We start from the raw sequence: 13,086 nt of genomic DNA, 5'->3' as shown, positions 1-13,086 counted from the left end.
TGTTCATTATCTTGTCTAGGCCCATAAATGTCAGCCCTAAGTGATACATCAGGACCTCCATTCCCCGTTAAGCAAGTCGTTAATCATGACCAGTTACGAGGCCATATAGTAGCACTGAAGGTCCGCCATCCCTAGTCCAACATCATAGGGGGGGACTTCTGATAATTGAGCTTTGCCATCCAGGGGCATTTACCTACCCAGAGAAAGGCACGGAGTGTGGAGTTAAGTTATTGAAACCACAACCTAGACACTGTGAGGGGAAAACTCTGGAAGAAATAATGGAGCCATAGCAATACCCTCCTTTAAACAGGGCCACCCCTCCTGTTACGTGAAGTGGGAGATGCTTCCATTTCTGCAGGGCTTTTCTTAATATTGCTTAGTACAGGAGTCAGCTTAAGACTCCACATCAGCTCTGGGAGCAGAGAGGGGTGAATACCAAGGTACTGGAATGAAAGACAACGCACTGCGATCGTTGTCTATCAGGAGCAAATGCTTGAGTCACCTTTAATCGGAACCAGTAGGGATTTTGCCTTATTTACTTGGAGACTTGAAGCTTCCTCATAGATGTTGCCAAGTTCCATAAAGCATGGGCCTAAGGTGTGTGGGTCAGCAAGAAAGAGAATAACATTGTCTGCGCATATCGCTATCCGTTCCACAGGGCCATTGTCCCACGACCACCCGTTTATATAGGCATGGCAACATATAAACCAAACAGGAGAGGGAAAACGGTGCAACCCTTTCGGGTGCCTTTATGGGTGGGGGCTGGTGACAGGGGGCCATTGATCTGGACTTGCATGAACAGATGGCGATACAAGAACCTGATAAGGCTACTGGAGTGTCCAGCACACTCCAGGATGGCATTGAGCAAGGAGAAATCAACCGTGTCAAAGGTTATTTGAAAGTCTATTAAGGGTTGGGTGTAGTGATGTCACATCTACCTTTTTGGACTCGGCTGAGTCCAGTCTGTATTATTCCGTTGCCATAGAATGTTCGTGGCGCTCTGTTCCATGGGCGAGAGTTGGTGTTTGGCTGGCGTTGGTGGAACACGCTCCTGTGTTTTGCTCTGAAGAACTGTCTTTGTTGAATAAACATCTGTTCCTGTAGAACAAGTTACTTACCTTCGGTAATGATGCATCGGTAAGAAACATTAGTTAGTTAGATTCCTCACCTTAGAATATCCCCAGGCGTCAGGCTGGATCCGGAAAGATTTTTGTAGCAATACCCCTTGCGCGTCGGTAGGCGTCGTCTGCGGCTCCGCGTCTGTCATCGGCGTCGTGCGCCGGAATGACGTCGTCGGAGTACTTAGACGCCACCCTCGCGCGCTGACGTCAGTTCTTGTGCATAGCTTTCCGCGCCAGGGACGCTGAACAATGCAAGAGACCGACACTGGTGCCAAAAAATCTAGGGCCCTGAAAGGGAGAACCTTAACCCTAGATGTCGGTTCGCAGAACGGGGAGGCTGGGTGGGTCGGTGAGGAATCTAACTAACTAATGTTTCTTACAGATACATAGTTACCGAAGGTAAGTAACTTGTTCATCTGAAAGAAACACATTAGTTAGATTCCTCACCTTAGAATAGATACCCCAGCAATACAGACCCCGGAGGTGGGTCTGCGAACCAAGATCACACCAGAAAGTCCTGGAGAACAAAACGGCCAAAGCGGCCATCTCTCCGAACTTGGCTGTCCAGGCAATAGTGCTTGGCGAACGTGTGCAGTGAAGCCCACGTCACCGCCTGACAGATGTCCTGCAAGGGGACTCCCCGTCCCAGGGCAGTTGTCGCCGCTGGGCAGTTGTCGCCGCTGTGGCCCGGGTGGAATGGGCTCTCAGCCCAACAGGAGGGACCTTTTTTGCCAAGGAATAGCAGAGTTTAATACACAACACGACCCATCGCGAGATGGGCCGCTTGTGCACAGCTTTACCCTTCTTAGCACCTACATATCCAACAAACAGTTGGTCGTCCACCCGGAACTGTTTTGTGCGGTCCAAATAAAAGGACAGCGCACGTTTTGGGTCCAGACGGTGGAGCCTCTCTTCATCTTTTGAAGGATGCGGAGGCGGAAAGAAGGTGGGCAGCGTGATAGATTGCCCGATGTGAAAGGGAGTCACGACTTTAGGAAAAAAAGAAGGACGTGTCCGGAGGACAACCTTATCCGAATGAACCGAAATGAAGGGAAGCTTAGCTGACAGAGCCTGGAGCTCACTCACCCGCCTAGCGGAGGTGATAGCCACCAGGAAGGCAGTTTTCAGAGTTAGTAGACGAATGGGACAGTTGTGAAGGGGCTCAAAGGGAGCGCACATCAGAAAAGTGAGAACAAGGTTCAAGTCCCACTGAGGCATTACGAATGGAACAGGAGGGAACATATGAGTAATGCCCTTGAGAAAACGTGAAACAACAGGGGACTTGAAAAAGATAAGGCTGATCAGGAAGCCTTAAGAAAGCAGAGATTGCAGCAAGAAAACCCTTCAAGGTGCCCAGAGCAGAGCCCTGCTGGGCCAAAGAAAGAGGAGAACCTCAGAAAGAGGGGCAGAAGGGGGATCCACAGCCTTTGCTGTGCACAATGCCACAAATTTGTTCCACCGGCAGGCGTATACCGTCTTTGTGGAGGGACGCCTGGCTGCCAGAATGACATCACAGACTTCAGGAGGCAAGTCAAATGGCATCAACTGTCGCCGCTCAATCTCCACGCATGGAGGTGGAGGCTGGACAGGTTCGGGTGGAGGACCGTCCCCTGTTGCTGCAACAGAAGGTCCTCCTGAAGAGGCAGTGGTATCGGGGGATCGAGGGACATACTGAGTAGCTCGGGATACCAGTACCTTCTTGCCCAATCCGGAGCCACCAAGATGACTTGGGCCCGGTCGCGCCTGATCTTCTTCAGCACTCTGGGCAGAAGTGGTATAGGCGGAAAGGCGTACAACAGACCGCAACTCCACTCGCGACGAAAAGCGTCTCCGAGCGAGTGCCGCCTTGGAAATTCCAACGCGCAGAACTGCTGACATTGTGCGTTCTCTTCGGTGGCAAATAGATCTAACCAAGGCTCTCTCCACTGCAGAAAAAGACCTTGCGCCACGTCCGAGTTCAGACGCCATTCGTGATCCATCATGCACCGACGGCTGAGTTCGTCTGCTCTGGTGTTCAGAGAGCCCACCAGATGTTGAACCACCAGGGTGATGCCCTGATGTTCCAGCCATGTCCAGAGGCGCAGAGCCTCCTGACAAAGGGTCCACGAACCCACCCCGCCCTGTTTGTTGCAATACCACATGGCGGTGGTGTTGTCCGTGAACACCTGCACGACACTTCCCCGAACAGAGGGAAAGAAGGCTTTTAGTGCAAGTCGGATCGCTCTCAGCTCCAATAGGTTGATATGGAGCCGAGTCTCCGCCGGAGACCAGAGTCCTCTGATCTCCGCCTCTCCCATATGGCCCCCCCATCCCAGGAGGGACGCATCCGTCACTACGACATGCTCCGGTTGGGGTAGGGAGAGGGATCTGCCGCTGACCCAATTGCGATTCATGAGCCACCACTACAGCTGGTTCGCAGTGTCCTCCGAGATCAAGACATGGTCGGACAGGTTGCCTCGATGCTGGGCCCACTGAAACTTCAGGTCCCACTGCAGAGCCCGCATCCGCCACCTGGCGTGAGGTGCCAACAGGATGCAGGAGGCCATCAGCCCCAGAAGCCGCAGCACCAACCTGACCGAAACCCAGGACAGAGGCCGGAAGATGGAAATCAGGGCCTGAATGTCCCGGACCCGCTGTTCCGGCAGATAGACCCGGAACTGCGCAGAATCGAGAACCGCCCCAATGAAAAGGAGCTTCTGGGAGGGACTCAGGTGCGACTTCGGCACATTGATGGAGAACCCCAGCGAGTGCAGGAGGTCGGCCGTAGTCTGGAGGTGGGAGACGACTTGCTGGGGCGAGCCCGCCTTCAACAGCCAGTCGTCGAGAAAGGGGAAGACTGGAACCCCTGATCGGCGCAGATGAGCTGCGACCACCGCCATCACTTTCGTGAACACCCGAGGGGCACTGGTGAGACCGAAGGGGAGCACGGTGAACTGAAAGTGCTCCTGACCCACCGTGAGCCGCAGGTAACGCCGGTGGGCCGGCAGGACGGGGATGTGGAAATAAGCGTCCTGCAAGTCCAACGCTACCATCCAGTCTCCAGGGTCTAGGGCAGCCAGAACCTGAGCTAAAGTGAGCATCTTGAACTGGTCCTTCCGGAGGAAGGAGTTCACGCTCCTGAGGTCCAAGATCGGGCGTAGGCCCCCTTTGCCCTTCTTGGGAACCAGAAAGTAGTGGGAATAACAACCACGACCTACTTCTGGACCAGGAACGCGCTCGACGGCCTCTTTGGCCAAGAGGGCCGAAACTTCCTCTCGTAGAAGATGCAAATGATCCCCCGACATACGGTGGTTCAGCGGCGGCATGGCTGGAGGGGTCGTCTCGAAGGGGAGGGAGTAGCCCCTTCGGACGATTTGCAGCACCCACCTGTCCGACGTGATGGAGCGCCAGTGGAGCAGGTGATGGCGAACTCTGCTGCCCACTGGCGTTGAATCGGCCTGAAAGCTCGGACTAGGAGGGCTTTGAGGCGGATGCTGCCGGGGTGGATGTGGACTGACCGGCACGTTGACCTCCAGTACCGCCTCGGTGGAATCCACGTCCGCGACCGCGTGCAGGTTGGTTCTGCGGCCGGTGGCTGGGCGGACGTGAGGAGGCGCCCCTCCCTTGGCCATGAAAGGGACGAAAGGCGGAAGTTTGCAGCCGCGGGGCCGAAAGACCCAAGGACTTGGCCGTGGCCCGGGAGTCCTTGAACCGAGCCAGCGCACTGTCCGCCTTCTCACCATAAAGGCGAGTGCCATCAAAGGGCATGTCCATGAGGGAACTCTGGACATCCCCCGAAAATGACGTGGACCTCAGCCAGGCGTGACGCCAAAGCGCCACCGTGGTGGAAATCGCCCGACCCAGCGAGTCTGTGGTGTCAAGTCCACACCGTATGGCATGCCGTGCTGCATCTCGACCGTCAGCAAGTGCTTGAGTGAGTCGTGTCCGGGCCTCCACCGGGCACAAAGGCAGCACGTCCTCCACCGTATCCCACAGAGAGTGGGAATAACGGTCCAAAAGGCAAGCGGTATTTAAAGACCGCAGCCCCAAACTTAGGGACGAGAACAGTTTCTTTCCAAACTGTTCCAACCTCTTGGATTCCCGATCCGGAGGAGCGGACGGGAAGGAGGATTGGGAGGTTGAGGCCTGGATAACCAGACTCTCGGGGGTGGGGTGTTGGGAGAGGAAACTGGGGTCGCCCGGAGCAGGGCGGTGGTGCCGGGCAACGTTCCGGTCCACAGGAAGGAACTGTGGAGGGCTTGGACCAAGTGCCCTGCAGAACGTCTATGAGGGCCTCATTAAACTGCAGCAGAGGCTCAGTGGAGCTTGCTGTCGGTTGAAGGACCTCTGTGAGGATGTTAGTCCTCACGGCCACAGCAGGCAACTCCAGCCCTAGGGCTTCGGCCGCCTTGCGCAGAACCACTGAAAAGGCTGCACCCTCCTCTGAGGCCACAGTCGGAGGAGAGATGAAACCAGCGTCCGGGGAGGTATCCAGACCGCTGGCATCCCCCAGTTCGTCTGCCCAGTCCTGTGAAAGTTGACCCTGGAGGGCCATAGGGTCCTCAGACCCCTCCCAGTCGCCCCCGTAATCCGATTCCTGATAAACAGGAGGAACGATCGGAGCAGGACGGTAGATGAAACGGTCATCCATCGGCGTCGGGTGCGGCGCCGGATGGCGCCGTGCCGGCGTCGGATCCGGACAGGGGCTAAACCGGGGAACGACGCCGTCTCCGGATGACGCCGTTCCCCGGTTTAGCCCTTGTCCGGACCCGACGCCGGCATGGCGCCGTCCGGCGCCGCACCCGACGCCGATGGATGACCGTTTCATCTACCGTCCGGCTCCGAGGTGGAACCGGTGTCGGCGCCGGCGGAGGAGGCGTCGGGAGGTCGACCGGCGCCGACCGAGATCCAGGCCTGGATCCCTCGGGGACCTGCGGCGTCGGGGCCGGAGCCGTCGACGGCGCTGGGGCCGGAGCCGCTGGCACGCGAGGTCGCCCAGTCGAACCTGCGGGGCCCGAAGGCACGCCTACAGGCGTCGATGGCGGAGCCAGGCCCCTCATGGCCGAGAGGCGCACTGTCCGCCTTCTCACCATAAAGGCGAGTGCCATCAAAGGGCATGTCCATGAGGGAACTCTGGACATCCCCCGAAAATCACGTGGACCTCAGCCAGGCGTGACGCCAAAGCGCCACCGTGGTGGAAATCGCCCGACCCAGCGAGTCTGTGGTGTCAAGTCCACACCGTATGGCATGCCGTGCTGCATCTCGACCGTCAGCAAGTGCTTGAGTGAGTCGTGTCCGGGCCTCCACCGGGCACAAAGGCAGCACGTCCTCCACCGTATCCCACAGAGAGTGGGAATAACGGTCCAAAAGGCAAGCGGTATTTAAAGACCGCAGCCCCAAACTCAGGGACGAGAACAATTTCTTGCCAAACTGTTCCAACCTCTTGGATTCCCGATCCGGAGGAGCGGACGGGAAGGAGGATTGGGAGGTTGAGGCCTGGATAACCAGACTCTCGGGGGTGGGGTGTTGGGAGAGGAAACTGGGGTCGCCCGGAGCAGGGCGGTGGTGCCGGGCAACGTTCCGGTCCACAGGAAGGAACTGTGGAGGGCTTGGACCAAGTGCCCTGCAGAACGTCTATGAGGGCCTCATTAAACTGCAGCAGAGGCTCAGTGGAGCTTGCTGTCGGTTGAAGGACCTCTGTGAGGATGTTAGTCCTCACGGCCACAGCAGGCAACTCCAGCCCTAGGGCTTCGGCCGCCTTGCGCAGAACCACTGAAAAGGCTGCACCCTCCTCTGAGGCCACAGTCGGAGGAGAGATGAAACCAGCGTCCGGGGAGGTATCCAGACCGCTGGCATCCCCCAGTTCGTCTGCCCAGTCCTGTGAAAGTTGACCCTGGAGGGCCATAGGGTCCTCAGACCCCTCCCAGTTTCCCCCGTAATCCGATTCCTGATAAACAGGAGGAACGATCGGAGCAGGACGGTAGATGAAACGGTCATCCATCGGCGTCGGGTGCGGCGCCGGATGGCGCCGTGCCGGCGTCGGATCCGGACAGGGGCTAAACCGGGGAACGACGCCGTCTCCGGACGACGCCGTTCCCCGGTTTAGCCCCTGTCCGGACCCGACGCCGGCATGGCGCCGTCCGGCGCCGCACCCGACGCCGATGGATGACTGTTTCATCTACCGTCCGGCTCCGAGGTGGAACCGGTGTCGGCGCCGGCGGCGTCGGGAGGTCGACCGGCGCCGACCGAGATCCAGGCCTGGATCCCTCGGGGACCTGCGGCGTCGGGGCCGGAGCCGTCGACGGCGCTGGGGCCGGAGCCGCTGGCACGCGAGGTCGCCCAGTCGAACCTGCGGGGCCCGAAGGCACGCCTACAGGCGTCGATGGCGGAGCCAGGCCCCTCATGGCCGAGAGGAAGGCACTGACCTCCGCCGGAGTCGCGTCAGGCCCAAGGACCAGCGGGTATGGGGACGGACGCGGCTCCGACGGAGCCGCAGGGGTGGGACCACCCTGACCCTCAGCCGAGTCGCGCGACCGGCGAGGGGAGTCCGAAGAGCGATGTCGTCTCTTGGACTTCTTGGAGTGCTTCGACTTACCCGAAGACCCCGACGAGCGATGACGATGGCTGTGGCTCCGTGATCGGTCCTTGGACCTCCTCCTGGACCGGGACCGAGAGCGGCGCGGAGCCGAGTGCCGAAGCTCAAGAAGCTTACGGGACCGCTCCCGCCTAGCTTTTGACGTCAAGGCCTGGCAATCGAGGCACGACTCCGCATCATGGTCGACCCCCAGGCAATAAAGGCACCGGCGATGGTGATCCGTCACCGACATCAGGCAATGACAGGCGTCACAGGCCTTGAAACCAGGCATCCTACCGGCACCAGAGTCGAGTCGATAGACCAAAAGAAGTCAAAAAAGTTAGTCAAAAAATGACTAGGGGTAAGCTCTTCCCGGATCGGCGCTTACTGGCGCGGAAAAAAGAAGAACTGACGTCAGCGCGCGAGGGCGGCGTCTAAGTACTCCGACAACGTTATTCCGGCGCACGATGCCGACGACGGACGCGGAGACACAGACGACGCCTACCGACGCGCAAGGGGTATTGCTACAAAAATCTTTCCGGATCCAGCCTGACGCCTGGGGATATTCTAAGGTGAGGAATCTAACTAACGTGTTTCTTTCAGATATCCTGGTGTGCGGTGTCGTTACTACATTTCTTGGCGACAAGTGCCAGCCATATGTAGTGACACTAGAGCAGTAGGGAGCGTAATCGGTAGACGATTCCGGCTGTCCGTTCAAGTCAACTGAAGGGAAATGTCTACTGTTGTGTGAGCGCTAGATCGGAGCGCATGAAGAGAACAAGCATTGGCATAGCCAATAGGTCTCGCTTTTGGGACCTTATAAGTGACTAGCCATGCAACACTTGATGTTGTTTAATGAAGGATATTGTGCTTATAATGTCCCAAAGGCGAGACCTATTGGCTATGCATTGGGGGGCCTTATAAGTGTTTAGGTAGAGATATTGACTTTACCAATGTTTCTAACCTGTGCTGTAGAGAAGTGTGTCTGCTGTGCAGCATGCTGAAAAGTTGTAATTAAAAAGTGTAAGAAGCACTGAGTAAAAATGTGGTGTCGTTGAGTGATGCTGTGCTGGCCCTGAGTTAAGCAGCGGTGGCGTTGAGTGATGCTGTGGTGGCCCTGAGTGATGCTGTGGTGGCGCAGACTGATGCTGTGGTGATGCTGATTGATGATGTGGCGCTGCAGAGTGATGCTGTGCTAGCGCATCGTGATTCTGTGGTGGTACTGAGTGAAACTGTGGTGTTCCTGAGTGATGATGTGGTGAAGGTGAGTGATCCTGTGGTGGCCCGGAGTGATGCTGTGGTGGTGCAGAGTGATGCTGTGGTGGTGCTGATTGATGCTGTGGTGGCCCTGAGTGATGCTGTGGTGGTGTTGAGTGATGCAGTGTTGTCCCTGAGTGATGATGTGGTCTCACTGAGTAAAGCTATTGTGGTGCAGAGTGATGCTGTGGTGGTGTTGAGTGATGCTGTTGTGGCGCTGAGTGATATTGTGGTGGTGCTGAGTGCTGATGGGGTGGCGCTAAGTGATGCTGTGGTGCCTTTGGGCCTCGCCATCAGCAGGTATTGAAGCAGGGCCTATAAAGCAGTGCTAAAGCCTACTAAAATAATCCATGTGATAATTTCTGAAAGGAAAGCCTAGGGATGGACAAGGAATATATGTCGTTACTACGCATTCCGTTGCAACGCATGCCTTTACCACGCATGCGTTACAACGGAATGTTTTTTCTATGCATTTCCTTCACCTCGATTATTCCTTTACCACGCAAACCCCCTTTTTTCTTTTTTTTGCCTTTTTCTCACGTCTTCGCCGACACTAAAAAAGGACTTAATCGGATGAGGAAGAAGACGTTCCGTGAAGACGTTGCTTGCGTGGTAAAGACGGTAGTGGAAGCAATACATGTTGTAAAGACGTTTACGAGGTAAGTGTACCGTTGTAAACGTAACGCGTAGAAAAGCCTTCGTGGTAAAGGCTGTTTCCCATGGACAAGAGCTGTCCCCTGTGTCAACCCTAAGATATGTGAAAAGATCGTGTCAGCAGCTTTGGCTGAACATCCCATTACCAGTCACAATTCAGCAGTTCTGTGTGAAGCTCTTGTACAGTGGAAGTGAAAAGGGGGGCTGGGGAATTACATCCCTACTATCAAGGTCCAAATGAAGTGCAACATTCAAGAACATTGACAAGCTCAGGCTGCACCATAAATGGAAAGTGTGCCTGACAACTGATACAGACAAGTAACATCACACACATTTCAGAAAACAAACACCAACAGTGATTTTGTGATTAAAAACAAATCTCTCTTAGGGCTAATAAAAAGACAACAGGTGACAGGCGGCAAGTTGACTGGACTTTGACAAGTACTGAGCTTTCCAAAATATGGAAGATATTATATTGCCCGACCACCTACTACAGTCAGTCTCCATGCTCAAAAGCCAAGCCAGTGCACTGCACTGCACTGCTTTACGTCTGAATCTAAAAATAGTGGACGTATACACTCAAAAAGCACAAACAAATGAGAGAGATTTCACTAAACTCTATCTGCATTCTCTTTCAACAGGACTACATAAAACCCTGGCTGCAGTGCGTGGCAACATCTCACCAACCACAGTGACTTAGTTCAAACAGCATCACCAGCTCAGTTTAAGATCACATGCTTTCAAGCATGAGAAAAACATTAAGTGGACTATACGTTATTAGAATCCAATTAAACCAGAAAGCAGTTAGCTTAGGATCATGGCCAAGGTACAGTTTGTAGGACTAGACTGCACCCATTCAGGTACACCCATCCAAGCATTAAAAAAAGATATCCCCTACTATTCACAAAAGCTGAATGTACAGACAGTTTTTTCACATGGGTTGATCTTTCTGTTTCAACAAATAAACGTCCTCAAAGAGAAAAGTCCTACAAAGTCAGTAGTGTCTGCATAATGACACTGCAACTACTTGACTGCAGAAGGCCATGTTTTAGAAGAAAAAAACAATAGATTGATAGGGTACATGTTTTCAGACAGCTTTTGTTGAACAAAAGCGAAATCGTACAAAGGGTATTCTGTTTTACCAGGAATATGGTTAAAACAACTGGTAACAAGCATTTACAATGCAATGGTCTCGGCAATATTATAGGTAGAGCTATTGGTATTGCTCATTATTTTTTTATCATTTTTGTATCCCTAAATAAATGGCATTGTCATTTCTATTGGCATTAGCTTTTTTTTTGCATATGTGATACCTATTGCATTAGCAGAGAGAGAGTGAGATAGAGAGAGAGAGTGAGGTATTGAAATAGAGAGTGAGGTGGTGAGAGATTTACAATTGACATTTACAATGCAATGGTCTCTGCATTGTTAAAGTTAGAGCTATTGGCATTGCTCATGACATTCTTTTTGTTTATGTTTTTGTTTTTAAAACATTTAAAGAAACGGCATTGTTATTTACAATGTCAATAGCTTAATCACTCTCAAATGCGAGACCTATTGCATTTGCACCCACACACAGAGCCACCCACACAGAGCCACTCACATAGAGCAACCCACACACAAATAGAGCCACCCACAGAGCCACCTACACACACACACAGAGTTACCCACACACAGACAGACCCACCACGCATAGAGCCACCTACAAAAAAAGTCACCCACACACACAGAGCCACACACACAGAGCCACCCACACACACACAGACCCTCCCCCACACACACAGAGCCACCCACACACAGAGCCACCCCCACACACACACAGCCACCCCCCCCCACACACAGAGCCACCCCCCCACACACACAGCCACCCCCCCACACACAGAGCCACCCCCACACACACAGAGCCACCCCCACACACAGAGCCACACAGTAACCTCAAAATTTAACACATATTTACTTTTTGCTGGATCAACTGACAAACCCCTCAACAGGCTCTATGAAGATAAGATTTCATGAGTAATTATTTTTTTTACAACAGGAAGTGAAGTATAATTTGAAGGGAGCCAGATCCTAAATCTGAGAGCAAAATATATCCTGTTTTTTATTAGAATAACTGGCCAAACGCTGCTCTTATCATGGTTTGGTAAATAGAGGAGACATCCTTGTTTTGTTTCCATGGCAGCTTCTTATGCAGAGGCAAGGCTCACACACGTGACAGAGGGCGGAGGTGCAAAGCCGTGTCCATATGAGCCACTTCCAGGCTGCTCCCTCCCATGCTGTCAGTGGAATGTAGAGCAGACCAGCTGTCGGGGTTACGTGGGAATGTACACAAGTTAAAGGGCCATCCTTTCAAAGTATGCGCAGGCTGCAGGGTTCTCACGAGGGCTCAAAAGGTACCAGCAGACATGCAGTTAAAAGCGGTGCCTCTTTAAATGTCTGTCTCACCCGCTTGCCCTCTTCTCCCTCCTGTCTCTGGTAGGAGTCCGAAGTTGGCTTTTCAGCGTGCAGTGGAAGTCTTTTATTCACTTTCTCTCGAGGGTCTGGTCTACCTAGATTTTTTTTAAATGTAAAACTTGTCCATATTCTAGTCGAACCCATCGCGTTTATTTACACAGTGGCAGATTTTGCACTTTGGGGGGGAGGAGGGCCGCCGAGCTATTGTTTAATGATTGCAATGGGTTTACTCTCTCCCGGCTTTAAAAGCTCGAGCCGTTTTCTCTAAATATAGCGCCTAATATCAGGCATGCTCATTTTTCCATGAGCGCTAGGTTTAGACATTTCAGTGGGTTGAAGCACAGGGAGCTGTTGTGCTATGCAAAAGACAAAGCCAACATTTTTTGTAAATTATAATAAAACGCTAATTTCCACAGCAGACAAAGCAAACACCTGGGGAGAATTTAAAACCTGACCTTTCCCATCGAGATGGCACGTGGAGCTAAAAAAGTGGCTGGCCGGGCTTCCCTGCCGTGGGAAAGAAACACATGAGGGGGTGCACGCACGCACATGCAGTGTTAAAAAACAGACCCGATTCCATACCGTGAAATCCTAGTACATCGCGAGGGGAATAATAGCGGCAAGAAACCACTTTACATTCACTTTTTCTACAGTGTCGGATGATATAATGACAAGCAACAAAAAAAGCTATTATCGGTGCGCATAAAACGAAGGCATTAGCTTGAGACGTTTTTAACAGCAGATGCTCTCGGAGACTCACCAGCGACTCAAACACACAAGGTCTGCAGTCTAAACAGCAGCACAGTGGGAGAGATGACCCTGCGGCTAGAGAGCTGGTGCGACATTCCTCAGGCTATGATCCTACAATCCGTGCAGGAGTCCACGGGGGCACTTACTGAACTGTGAAGCCTTGCTTCAGGGAGCTAGGTTTGTGAGGAGGTCTCCGTTTCAGCTCAACAATGCCGTTTGTTAGTGACGGTGTCGTAAATTGGCTGCGATTAAATTAGCGTTAGCAGAATCCATCTGGTATTTAGAGGCTATCCTGTA

At 53.4% G+C, this 13,086-nt stretch overlaps 1 protein-coding gene across 2 annotated transcripts in view; it reads right to left on the bottom strand.

The window, feature by feature from the left end:
- Positions 1–13,086, bottom strand: part of LOC146870101 (olfactory receptor class A-like protein 1) — a 387,504-nt gene that overhangs the window by 144,209 nt on the left and 230,209 nt on the right. The window lies entirely within an intron of this gene.

Source organism: Triturus cristatus, chromosome 1_1 (assembly GCF_964204655.1).
Source record: "Triturus cristatus chromosome 1_1, aTriCri1.1, whole genome shotgun sequence".
Taxonomy (NCBI): Eukaryota; Metazoa; Chordata; class Amphibia; order Caudata; family Salamandridae; genus Triturus; species Triturus cristatus.
Note: the sequence above shows the minus strand (reverse complement) of the source record. Positions and strands in the feature narration are given on the sequence as shown.